At 37.8% G+C, this 13,636-nt stretch overlaps 1 protein-coding gene across 3 annotated transcripts in view; it reads left to right on the forward strand.

Annotated features, from left to right (window-relative positions):
* The window catches only part of TRAK2 (trafficking kinesin protein 2), a 70,867-nt gene that overhangs the window by 1,874 nt on the left and 55,357 nt on the right, over positions 1-13,636 (forward strand). Inside the window, exon 1 of one of the 3 annotated variants that reach the window (XM_070045926.1) lies at positions 12,092-12,139. The exons of the other annotated variants lie outside the window; for them this stretch is intronic. The gene's annotated coding sequence lies outside the window, so the exon portion shown is untranslated. Of the gene's footprint in view, positions 1-12,091; positions 12,140-13,636 lie in introns of those variants that run through there. 3 annotated transcript variants of the gene reach the window in all.

A 13,636-nucleotide genomic window follows, 5' to 3' on the forward strand; every position in this document is an offset into this window, starting at 1 on the left:
TTGCTGTAGAATTGGAAGCTACAGCATGTTAATAGCCTGTTAATGGTGGTGCAGTGACACTTGCGAAGAAATTGTGAAGGACATTTGGTGGGGAGAAAGGGCAGGGATGAAGACACTTGATCATTTCAGCAGTTATTCCAGCTTTCTGTTTTTAAAATTAAGTAATGTTCAACAAGTCTCAGACATTCAGCAAACGCATACTGTATGAAAGACAGTGTTTTATTATTTTGCAGATTTTTATTCGTATGGTGACAGGGGTCAGAAAGACAAAAATTTGAGTACTTTCAATCAGCCAGGCATCTCAGTTATGAGCTGTATGTACATTTGATCACTTAATCACTATAATAACCCTGTTGCATAATCTGAGGCTCAGCTTTGCTTATGTAACAAGTGGAGATTCATACCTAGATCTGCCTTACTTCAAAGTTACAGGTCAGGTACCTACTTCAGAAATTACTGACCTTAAAGTTTGGATGATTCAAAGGCATTTTCCAGCGTTATTTCCTAATACTGGTTCCTACTACATACCTTGGACATTTAGAATAAGTTATGAACCCTGCTTTAGTACTTTTGAACCAGTTATTCTCTCTGCTTGTAATTCCCGTCCTCCATAGAGCTGCTTATTAAGACCCTGAAAGCCCGTTACAAATCCACCTGTTTACTTAATGTAAGCCATGATAGGACTGGTCTTTCATCTCAAAGGTCTTTCCAGTTCAAAGGTTTAGTGGTTCTGAAATTGAAAATATGAGCCAAGGAGTGTTATTCTCTACTGCAAATGGTTAACATCTGTAGTCGCAAAGACTAGAAAAACTTGTTTCTTAAGATTTTTTACTTCAATACCCAAAGTATGTTTAAACACTAATATAAGGAATGAGGCAGATGATATTATTTCATGTTTATTTTGATCTTTGTTTATATCATCCGTACCAGTTTTTGAACCTCTTTAGTTACTATCCTGTTTAGTGGTAAGAAATCTGAGGCATTAAAGTAATATTCACATTTAAAATAACTTCATAATTGAATGAACTAAATTATTCATGATTTCCAGTCATATTAGTTCAGATCTGCAGTGATCATATAATAGGAAACATTTGTATAGTACTTATAAGTGTTAGATACCTGTCTAAATATTTTACCTATATTAACTTATCCTCACAGTAGCAGTGTGAGATGTTCTTAATAGATAAGCAACTGAAGCAGAGGATAAGTTAACATACCCAAGGTCATTCAGCTACCAAGTGGTGGAATTGGGTGTCAAACCCAGGCAATCCCAGAATCTGTACTCTAACATTTATTGAGCACCTACTATGTACCAACCCTACAACTGGATGCTTTTATTATAATTAAGTCATTTATCTTTATAACTGCCTTATGTAGAATGGAAGGTCAGCATTTAGTGACTTGTCGAAAGCCACAAGATAAGTAAATGGTATAGCCAGGATTTGAACTCACGCTTGCCTTTCTTCAAAGTCCATGTTCTTCTACTTTCCCTAAATAATCAAATCCTTAGTAAATACCTTCAGTGGAACAGACACTGTGCTAAGTGCTAGAGATTTAGTCTCTGCTTTTAAGGAATACAGTCTGAAGAAGGAAGAGACAACTGGGATAGTGTGTTAATGGGATAGCAGCATACAGAGAGCAGCATGCAGAAGTACTATGGGAACACAGAGACAGGGCAGTGAAATCTGCCTGGATGGGAAGGCTTGGGCCAGTCTTGGAAAAACAAATGGGAATTAGCCTGGCTAAAGAAAAGGAGAAGGAGTTGTTGTGGGCTGAATTGTGTTTCTCCAAAATTTGTAAGTTGAAGTCCTAGCCCCCATAACCTCAGAATGTGACTGTATTTGGAGATGGGGCCTTTAAAGAGGTAATTAAGTTAAAATGAGACCTTTAAGGTGTGTTATAATTCATTCTGACTGGTAACCTTATAAGAATAGGAACTTTGGACACAAAAAGACACCAGGGACATGTGCATATAGGAAAAAAAAAACCACGTGAGGACACATTGAGAAGGCAGCCATCTGCAAGCCTCACGAGAAACCAGTGTTGCTGACATGTTGATCTTAGACTTCTAGCCTCCAGAACTGTGAGAAAATAAACTTCTGTTGTTTAAGCTACCCAGTCTGTGGTATTTTGTTATGGTGGCCCTAGCAAACTAATGGAGAGATGTTCTAGCAAAAGGAACGACATACAAAAAGCTTTTGAGATGTGGCCGGGTGATTAGGTTTTATGGTAAAAAGTGTTGAGAGATGAAACTGGAGACTAGGCAGGGTCCATATTTGGAGGAATTTGTATGAGACTCTAAGGATTTTAAACTTTATCCTATCGGGGATGGAATGGAGGGGGTTTGTAGCAGTGGGAAAACATTAGGTCTGCATTTTAGAAAGATACTCTTTGAGCCATGGGAGGATGGATTTAAGGGGGTAAGACTGGAGGCAAGAAGATCAATTAGGTGTCTTATTGTCACAGGAAGCTGAACTAAATATTTTCTCAGAAATTGAAATGTCAAACTACAACAGAACCATTGTTAACATAAGGAAGACTTTAAAGGACACAGCTAACCCTTAGGGAATACATAAGAAGATTTAGGAAGAATTTGTATATACCTATTTAGTACCTAGAGACTGGCTTCATTTTGCTTTCCATAGATAAATAAAGCTTTACTCACGTATCACAGAATATTCAGTATTTTTCCACTGTATTTAATAGATACTTTTATGATGCTTATACTGTTCTAAGCCAAGTCCTCTGACAACTTTATGAAATATCTACTCTTATTATCTCCATTTTATACATAAAGATATTGTAGCATACAGAGATTAAGTAACTTGCCCATGGTCACGTAGCTAATAAATGGCAGTATTAAGATTCAGATTCAAACAGTCTGTCTTCAGAGTCTGTGCTTTTAGCCATTATACTGTGCCGTTGCCATATATTATTTATCAAGATCTTCAAGTACCTATGAAAAGAGAAGGAAGGAATACAGAAATAAATTGGCTATGTTTACCATGGGGAGTATATAGTTTACCAGAGGAGATAAGGAACAATTGCAAGGTTTTTTGAAAAAAGTGTTTCAGAGAAAAATGGAGAGTATTGGGAGACAACACTTACTTTGAGTTGGGGCCTCTGAGAGAGCTTGGTGGGAAAAGTGGTATTGACCTGGGGTGTGAAGAATGTCTAGACTTTGGGTACGAAGAACAGAGAGAGGACATTAAAGACAACATAGCATGAACAAAGTCATTGGTTTGGGAATTTCCTGGTTTGTCTAGGGAACTAGTAAATATAGTCCTTTGTTTTGGCTGGAATATATTATGTGGTTGGAGAAGCCAGTTTGGGGGATGGTAGGTGGGGGGCAGCAAATGTCTGAGAAAGAGCACTCTTAGGGGAGTGAGGGACAAGGAAAATTGTGAGGTTTTTAAGCCAAATGATTGAGGTGTATACTAGAAGTAATTATCTTTTAGGAGAGGATCAATAAAGTTCATCTAGTCCCAACTTAACACGTAAGTCCTATTTTACTGTCTCACAAATTCCACACATCCCTCTTACTGTTTCTATTCACCTAGTTTATGCCTTTATTAACAATAATTCAGGCATAACGTGGTAAAATTTCTTAATTATTTTTCTGTCTCTAATGTCTCCATTCCTGAAATTTGTCCTGTATTCTGACTCCAGATTTATTTTTCAAATGTCACTTTCCACTTAGAAACTTGTTCCCCCTCCTACACTGTTGGTGGGAATGTCAGCTGGTGCAGCCACTGTGGAAAACAGTATGGAGATTCCTCAGAAAACTAAAAATAGAATTACCATATCATCCAGCAATCCCACTCCTGGGTATATATCCGGACAAAACCATAATTCAAAAAGATACATGCACCCCTATGTTCATAACAGCACTATTCACAATAGCCAGGATATGGAACCCACCTAAATGTCCATTGACAGATGAATGGATAAAGAAGATGTGGTACATATATACAATGGAATATTACTCAGCCATAAAAAAGAATGAAATAATGCCATTTTTAGCAACATGGATGGAACTGGAGATTATCATACTAAGTGAAGTAAGTCAGAAAGAGAAAGACAAATACCATATGATCTCACTTATATGTGGAATTTAAATGATACAAATGAACCTACCTATTAAACAGAAGCAGAATCGGGGACACAGAGAACAGACTGGTGGTTGCCAAGGAGGAGGGAGGAGGGAGAGGGTTGGAGTGGGAGTTTGGGGTTAGCAGATGCAAACTGGTATATACAGAATGGGTAAACAACAAGGTCCTACTGAATAGAACAGGGAACTATATTCATTATTCTGTGTTAAACCATAATGGAAAAGAATATGAAAAAGAAGGTACATATATGTATAATTGAGTCACTTTGCTGTACAGCAGTAATTAACACAACATTGTAATTGAACTATACTTCAATAAAAAATAGATTAAAAAAAAAAGACTTAGAACCCAGTTGTGACCAACTGACCAAACAATATTGTTTCATGGTAGGAAAAAAAAAAGTTTTAATCGGAAAAAAAAAAAAAAGAGGGGCTTCTCTGGTGGCACAGTGGTTAAGAATCTGCCTGCCAATGCAGGGGACACAGATTCAAGCCCTAGTATGGGAAGATCCCACATACCACGGAGCAGCTAAGCCCGGGCGCCACAGCTACTGAGCCTGCACTCTGGAGCTCACGTGCCTCAACTACTGAAGCCCACACACCTAGAGCCTGTGCTCCACAACAAGAGAAGCCACCACAATGAGAAGCCCATGCACTGCAATGAAGAGTAGCCCCTGCTCGCTGCAACTAGAGAAAGCCCGCATGCAGTAACGAAGACCCAACTCAGCCAAAAATAAAATAAATAAATAAATTTATTAAAAAAAGAAAACAAAGAAAGGAAGGAACTTGTACCCTGTGTAATCAAGTTCAGACTTCCTGATCCTTTTTTTCTTATTTTTTAATAGATCTTTATTGGTGTATAATTGCTTCACAATACTGTGTTAGTTTCTGTTGCACAACAAAGCGAATCAGCCATAAACATACACATGTCCCCATATCCCCTCCCTCTTGAGCCTCCCTCCCTTCCTCCCTACCCCACCCCTCTAGGTCATCGCAAAGCACCAAGCCAATCACCCTGTGCTATGCTGCTGTTTCCCACCAGTCAACTATTTTACATTCGGTAGCGTATATATGTATATATGTACACGTGGATGCTACTCTCACTTCACCTCGGCTTCGCCCTCCCACCCCATGTCCTCAAGTCCATTTTCTATGTCTACTTCTTTATTCCTGCCCTGCAACTAGATTCATCAATACCTTTTTTTTTTTAAGATTCCATATATATGCGTTAGCATACAGTATTTGTTTTTCTCTTTCTGACCTACTTCACTCTGTATGACAGACTCTAGGTCCAGCCACCTCACTACAAATAACTCAATTTCGTTTCTTTTTATGGCTAAGTAATATTCCATTGTATACATGTGCTACATCTTTATCCATTCATTTGTCAGTGGACATTTAGGTTGGTTCCATGTCCTGGCTATTGTAAATAGTGCTGCAATGAACATTGTGGTGCATGTCTCTTTCTGAATTATGATTTTCTCAGGGTACGTGCCAAGTAGTGGGATTGCTGGGTCATATGGTAGTTCTATTTTTAGTTTTTTAAGGAACCTCCATGCTGTTTTCCATAGTGGTTGTATCAATATACATTCCTACCAGCAGTGCAGGAGGGTTCCCTTTTCACCACACCCTTTCCAGCATTTATTGTTTCTAGATTTTTTGATAATAGCCATTCTGACTGGTGTGAGGTGATACCTCATTGTAGTTTTGATTTGCATTTCTCTAGTGATTAATGATGTTGAGCATCTTTTCATGTGCCTCTTGGCCATCTGTATGTCTTCCTTGGTGAAATGTCTATTTACGTCTTTTGCCCATGTTTTAACTGGATTGTTTGTTTTTTTGATATTGAGCTCCATGAGCTGTTTGTATATTTTGGAGGTTAATCCTTTGTCTGTTGTTTCATTTGCAAATACTTTCTCCCATTCTGAGGGTTGTCTTTTTGTCTTGTTTATGGTTTCCTTTGCTGTGCAAATGCTTTTAAGTTTCATTAAGTCCCATTTGTTTATTTTTGTTTTTATTTCCATTACTCTAGGGGTGGGTCAAAAAAGATCTTGCTGTGGTTTATGTCCAAGAGTGTTTTTCCTATATTTTCCTCTAAGAGTTTTATAGTGTGTGTGGTCTTACATTTAAGTCTTTAATTCATTTGGATTTTATTTTTGTGTATGGTGTTAGATAATGTTCTAATTTCATTCTTTTACCTGTAGCTGTCCAGTTTTCCCAGCATCACTTATTGAAGAGGCTGTCTTTTCTCCATTGTATGTTCTTGCCTCCTTGATTGTAAATTAGGTGCCCATATGTGCGTGTGTTTATCTCTGGGAATTCTATCCTGTACCATTGATCTATATTTCTGTTTTTGTGCCAGTACCATACTGTCTTGATTACTGTAGCTTTGTGGTATAGTTTGAAGTCGGAGCGCCTGATTCCTCCAACTCTGTTTTTCTTTCTCAGCGTTGCTTTGGCTATTCGGGCAGACTTCCTAATCTTAACTAGCCAAATTTAAAGCTCCAAGTATCTTCCCCATAATCATTCCCACTTAAGTTTGTCTGTACACTGCTGCCAAATTGGCTCTGCCTGCTGTTTGCTTTGGGGCCTCTTTTTCTTTCTATGTCCTTTACCTACTGGATACCCCCATTCTCACTATTGAAATCTTTCCATCCTTGAGGAGCCCTGTATTAAATCTTACTCCTGTGTGAAGCCAGGCTACTTCAGCTAGAAAAGAACTCTCCCCCCACTGACTATCTATACAACAGTTCTGTTCTAATACTCATTAGTTACTTATTTCTTATCTGGTGGTATTTTCTTAAATTCTTACAGTTCTTTGATCATTAGATCTTAGATCTAATCTAGATCATGGAGATCATTGGAACTTTCCCCATCAGATTTTAGATTTCTTAGATATTCATCTTCCCTTAAGACAGAGACTGTTGTATATTACTTTTTATCCCTTTCCAGTACTTTTAGTTTAATTCAAGAGGCATTTATTGAAAGCTGTCCTGTAAGCAGCTAGTTGACCGGTTGTTAATTGAAATCATTTATTGAAATTTCTTTTGGGGGGGTGTGGTGGGATGAACTGGGAGATTGGGATTGACATATATACACTAATATGTATAAAATAGGTAACTCATAAGAACATGCTGTATAAAAAAATTAATTTAATTTAAAAAAAGTAATTTCTTTTATAACTGACTTCTTAATATGTAATGCTCTCACTTTATTGCTAGCTTTACTACTGACTCATGTAACCTTGGGACGTTCTGATTAACTGCACCCTGTATTATGGTTTATTCATGCTAGAAAATGAGCACACAAAGTCTACCTGTGGTACAGAAGTGGAACTAATTCATGTTGTAAAGATCATTGAGATCTTTGAAGCTTATCCATATATCTCTGTCATTTTGCCAAACTGTGAGTTCTTTCTTTTTAGAAAGGTTTCTGACAAGTCATGAAGAAGGAAGGAATAGTTCAAATAAAATAGGGTCTAATTTAAGAGTGTCTATGACTATGTTGTTTAACAATGGAGTTGATAGTTATACATGTTAATGGTGAAAGAATTCACCCACCAGTTCAGTTAATAGTTCATTTCAACAACAAATATTTATTGAGTTGCTTGAGCTCCTGCCATTGTATTTCCATTCTGATCAGCAAGGAGGTGGAAAGGGAGAAGATAGCACTTTCCCCCTTCCTGTCTGGAAGAGGACTTCCAGGAAGTAAATTGTAATATATGTTGGGAAAGAAACATTAGATGCTAAGTTAGAAAATAAAGGTAGTAGGGGAGGCTACTTCAGACCAGGTGGACTGGTAACGTCTCCCAGAGGGTGACTTTTCAGCTGAGACCTGAGGGGTGAGAAGTAGTTCCATATAAAGAACAAGAGGGGAGAGTATTCTGGGTACAGTGAACAGTTGCAAAGGCCCAGGATAGGAGAGAGTATGATGAGGAAGCGGAAAGAAATGACAGGAGGCCTGTGACTGAGTATGAGCAAAGAGGAGAGTGGTGCAAGATGAGAGAGGAGAAGTAGTCAGGGGCCAGACGGGGCTGAACCTTGGAGACTGATTAGAAGTGTGGATTTTATTCTGTATATTATGAACACCTTGAATTTTTTTAAAAGGAGTTTAGTTTTAAAAACTTTATTCTTGTTGCCTTATGGAGAATAGAGAGGAGATTAAGCATGGAGTCTGTTAGGTTTTTCATATTCTAAGAAATGATGATGGCTTGAATTAGGATGGTAGAAGAGGGGATGAAGAGAAGTGGGTGTGTTTGAGATATATTGGTATTAGACTATGCAGGATTTGATAATGGATTGAATGTGGCAAGGTGAGAGAAAGGAGGTATCTGCTGTTCAGTGGATCAGTTCAAGGGATCATAATCAGTCTGTGAGAGATTTGAGTGGAACTCAGGAAGAAGTCTGGTCTGAAGAGCCTGATTGGGAGTTATTAACACGAAAGAAGTGGTTAATCTGTGGTCGTGAATGGTTTGCACAAAGGTACATTAAAAACAAGTACATGGTCACAACTGGAACTCTGGCATCAACAACATTTAAGGATCAAGGGGAGGGAGCTGGGTGATCCAAAGGAGGGATTTGAGAAAGAGCATTCTTTGTAAGATGTAGGCTCCAGGAGGCCACAGGAGGAAAGTTGAAGTAAGGAATGGTCAGAAATATTGAACCAGAGATGAAGGATGAATGAGAGGTGAGGAGAAGGGCATGAGAGTCATACTCTGTGAGGAAGCTTGGCTGAGGAAAGCAGCTAGAGGGGAACCCAGAGTCTTGGGGAAGGGAGATTTTTAAACTTTTATTTTATCTGTTTTTAATAAAATAGAAGACTTTGGACATGATAATAGGCCAAGGAAGAGGGTGAAGCTAGTGGAGTATAGCGATAACCAGTAGAGCAAAGTTGCGAGAAGGCAGGAGTAGAGACTTACAAATAACATACATTTCATTATTTTTTAACTGGATGGACATATACACGTGGTAGGAAAATTGGAAGGAAATGATGAAAAATAAGTTTCTTTTCCCCTTCTGTCTTCCAGCCACGCAGTTCCTCTTCTTAGAGGATTGCTAATTTCCACTGCCATTAATAAGTGTATGACTGAGATTATGTTTGTACTTAATTCTCAGAGTTTGGAGAGAAATCTAGCTATAGATTATGTGGGTTTATTGGTGGGAGGAATGAGAGAAAGAGAGATGGAGGACAGATAGGGGTTCAGAGAAGAGTGAGAAAGGTGTGGTATGGAATTGTCTCAGAAAAGAAGGCCATTGAAGAGGATGATGGAGGGCATGTCTATGGGGTGACGCCCATGGGTGAAGAATTTTCAGCAGCCCCTCTCCACATGGTTTTGTGACCTTTTCAGGAGAACTTAACTACTTTATATTTAAAATCTGTGTCAACTTAGAAAATGGCTTTCTCAAAAATTCATCACTTGTGTAAAGTAAGTACATGTTTGGGGTCCAAGTGCCAGAACTCTGCTTTCAGCTCTTAATTGCTTTCAGTCATAGGCATGTTGCATGGTGCTTTGGGGTTATTCAGACCAGTGGTATAAATCAAAACAAAGGGAAGCTTGTTAGTTAAGAGAGAGCACTCTCTGTCTGAAGGCAGAAAGGAAGAGGAGACTGGAAACCAACTACAATGTCTCTGAGGTGGCACTACTATTCCTAAAGCCTTTAACAACCTAAAAAAAAATTTTCTTTTCAACCATTCTCTTTTTAGCTAGTACTAGGCTAAATGGCTGAGTGTGACTTTGTTTTATGTTTAGTCACAAAATTGAAAGATTACAAATGAGACATATTATTGATTGTGAGTTTCTTAAAGAAGATATTTGGTCATTTCTTATTTGATATGGGGCTTATTTTAAATGTATTCATAAACAGCTGCAAATGCTCTTTGTGGAAAACATGATAAAACTAAGCAGTGAGCCAAAGGTTCAGGTTTAGCTTTCTGACAAAACTGACAACTCATTCTCTTTAGTTATTACAAGAAAAGTGGGTACTGTGTCACAGCTATAACAATGATATATCACCCTTTTATCAACAAACTCTTATACAGAGTTTTCCATAAAGCAAATACAGTGCTTTCTTTCAAATATTCAATCTTAGCTTGATTTTGTTCTTCAGGGCAATTCATTTAGTTGATGCTGGACTGAAGTGTATTAATAATCAATTTTGTTCATTCAGTTACTTCTGTAATTCAGTGTGTTGACATTTTTAATCATTAAGCTTATAGTTGGGCATGTATTGCGAGCCTACTGTATGTCAGTTGCTTTAAGGTTTGGGGCATACAAAAATAAGATAGCTTCTTTCAAGGAGCTCATAGTGTAGTGAGGAAAAAATTGAGCATACAGTCTTCTGGGAGCATTCAAGTAGGGGAGTCAGTAAATACTGATTAAGGAGCAAAGTCACAATAAAAAATTTTAAGATTTCCTAAACCATTTTCTCCGTGTTTCCACTGTATTTCTCTATAGTGATTAACAGTAAAATTCTCACGAAAGAGACGAGGACCTATACTTTTCTTAGGAGACAGTAAAGAAAGGACAGAGCATATTCATAGCCAGCCTAGAGAAAAGAACACCAGATGAGAAAGGCACTTGGTAACAGTGCCAAAGGAAGAGAAGCAAGCCAGCTGAATCCCTAGTGCTGAAGGGATGAAAGAAAAGGTACTTGAGGAACTAGCCAAGGGTCAAAAAACAGGTCCTAGGGTTCGGTCTCAAGCAGACAACTTCTGGGTTCTCTGATAATCTGGTTTCTCAGCCAACAGCAGGTTAGAAAAGGGAGAGGCACACTGGCAACAAAGGTTGATAGCCTCACAGTGAGGGAGAAAAGAAAATTAGAAGTGGACTTAAGTCTCCAAAAAATTAGTAATTTGAGATCATTTAGTATAGGGAGAAAGAACTCTTTAAAAGCTTATAATCCTGGAGCATATCGCCATAGTCACCATAATACAGTAATTGCTAGTCATAGTTATGCTCCTGAGTCATCAACTTCTTTTTATTCTATTCTATCTAAGGACTTTTTCCCCCTTCCCATTGCAGTCTGTTGGACCTTTCTCATTACCATGTCTTAACTTTAAGGAGAAAACATCTTACTATCAATGTTTCTAAAATAAAATGGGTATGGGGTGGGAGGATTGGGTACAAGTCTCCCCTGCTATCAGAAAGTAGAGCGTTCCTATGAAACCTTTTGGAAAGCCGGTATAAAGCGAACTAATTACCTTAGGACACATCTTACTAACAGCTGCACAAAATAAGTCAGGATAAAGCGCAGATGGTCACAGACACGGTTCAAGGCTATAGAGGCTTGATGCTGAGATGCTGAGTGTAGTTCCCTGGGAAGGAGCTTGGTGGTGCCCCTCTCACTGCTCAGGGTGACCACTGCCTCTATAACACTTCTCTGCAAAACAAATGTCTTTTTTTCATTTTTTTAGTTAGAGAAAACAGGTACTAATGTAGGTCTTTCATAAAAGCAAAGTGGCGTAAAGTCAACTTTCAAAAAGCGGGGGATACAAGTATTAAACGTTTTCTGGTTTTTTGCCACACTGTTGTCAAACCCGTTTCTAGGGGATGTTTTCAACTTCAATGTAACTGATGGGCTTAACTGATATAGCCCTGCTTGTATGCTCACATTTCTTACTGAAACCCATGGGAGGCCTATGCAGATCTTTGTAAATTGGGTTAAGAAAGCCTTCAGTTTTCAGATGCTCTAACTGTCTTCTGTTTCTCATGTGGCTCCATTTTCTCCCTACTGCAGATTGCAAGGGTGTAACTTGACTACAGATTGATTCATTCATTTAACAGATGTTTATTGAATGCCTGGCATTTGCAAGGTATTGAGATATAGGTGGACTTAATTTTTTGGAATAAGGATTTATTTTGATCTATAGTCCACTTATTATTTTTAGCAGCTCAGAACAAGTAACAGATTGATTGATTCCTGAATTTCATTGGCAAACCAAAATCATCCACTACATGTCAGTTCTCCCTCAAAAGATAACCTTATCTTGAAGTCCTGGAGTTGACTGTGACAACTGATTCGGAAAACAGTGAGTTTTGTGTCTAAACCATAATATAATTTGAATGTCTCTTGCCTAGTAGAATTATATTACTAACATGGTTATATGTCTTAGATATGCAGAATTCTAGAATCATTCGAGAATTATATATGTTTATAAATATGTTTATAATAAATATTCTATCCTGACCATCACTCACCCCCATTTTAAGTTGCACCCTGTTCCTGGTCATATAAGATTGCATATCCTCGTGCCACTGATTACTTCATTGATCTGAAGAGCTATCTTGCCTACAGTTTTTCTTTTGGCAGCTTTTGGAAACTTTTACTTCTAAAGGCTTTAAGTATTTTAATTTTAAAATAACTGAAGGCTTTAGGATCACCTTAAGCCACCAAAAGCAAGTTTATGTTTGATTGTTAGAGGAGACAGAAATGAGGACACAGAAGAATCTAAAAAAGAGAGGCTATATGTATGTGTATAACAGATTCACTTTGCTGTACACCTGAAACTAACACAACATTGTAAATCAACTATACTCCAATAAAAATTTTTTAAAAAAATGAGGACGTGGATTTTGAACTTCTTCTTGAATTTCTGTTTTTAAAATTTGAATTTACCTTACTACTCTGTGAAAGTGCTGTTTCAGGGCATCTTCTTGGCTATTTGATTTGAAGCTAAGTCTGGAAGAGCAGATTATACAGAAGTATTCTTAAGTCTGCCAGCATGATTATATCTGTTTGGTTTATTTCTTAACCTTCTGTGAAGTGTTTGTAGGTTTTCAGGTGATGGTGTCTTTTGATTTACTCTACTACCTAAATTTTACCAGTTAACGTTGAAAGAAAATGCTTTCTGATTTGTTGTGGAAGGATTTATTTGGTTCTAGAAGTATAGTACATATTTTAGTACCCACATAATCTATTATGTAAAATGCCTCTGCTCGAGATGTTTCCCCCCATTTTTGGTTAAGAGAATAGGAAATCCACAAACTTTATAATGCCATTTCCTCTGCATTATCCATTTTTGAAGACCTATAATTGTTTTTTTTTTCTTTTTTTAATCATTACTTTAGTCAAAAGGACATAATTTTCTATGTTTAAAAAAAGATTTAAAATATAGCTATGATGACTTTATTAATATCCTGGAATATAAATTCCTGATAGCAACCACTCTTGTGACTATTTTAACATGTCTATACCTAAATGTCATCTGAGTATCCAGACCGACCCTTTAAGAACTAAACAGTTGGCTTGAACCTTCAGTTTCATGTTATGGAGAAGCCAAAAACCCTCCCTAAGACTTCTGCAAATTCCTAGTGTTCTGTGGCCTCTGAATTACTGCCATCTGGATGGGATTTCTTCCCCTTGCCTTCTCTCTCCCTCTCCAGAGGGGAAAAAACAAACAATTGTTTCCCTAGTCTTATGCAGAGCATCTTTGCCTTCCTTTGATGCTGCAAGGCCTTACCTTCCACCCTAAGTGCCTTTTCCATGTATTTTCCTGAACAAAAAGCATTTCTTTCCTAAGAGGAGC

The sequence above is a fragment of the Globicephala melas genome, chromosome 7, assembly GCF_963455315.2.
Source record: "Globicephala melas chromosome 7, mGloMel1.2, whole genome shotgun sequence".
Taxonomy (NCBI): Eukaryota; Metazoa; Chordata; class Mammalia; order Artiodactyla; family Delphinidae; genus Globicephala; species Globicephala melas.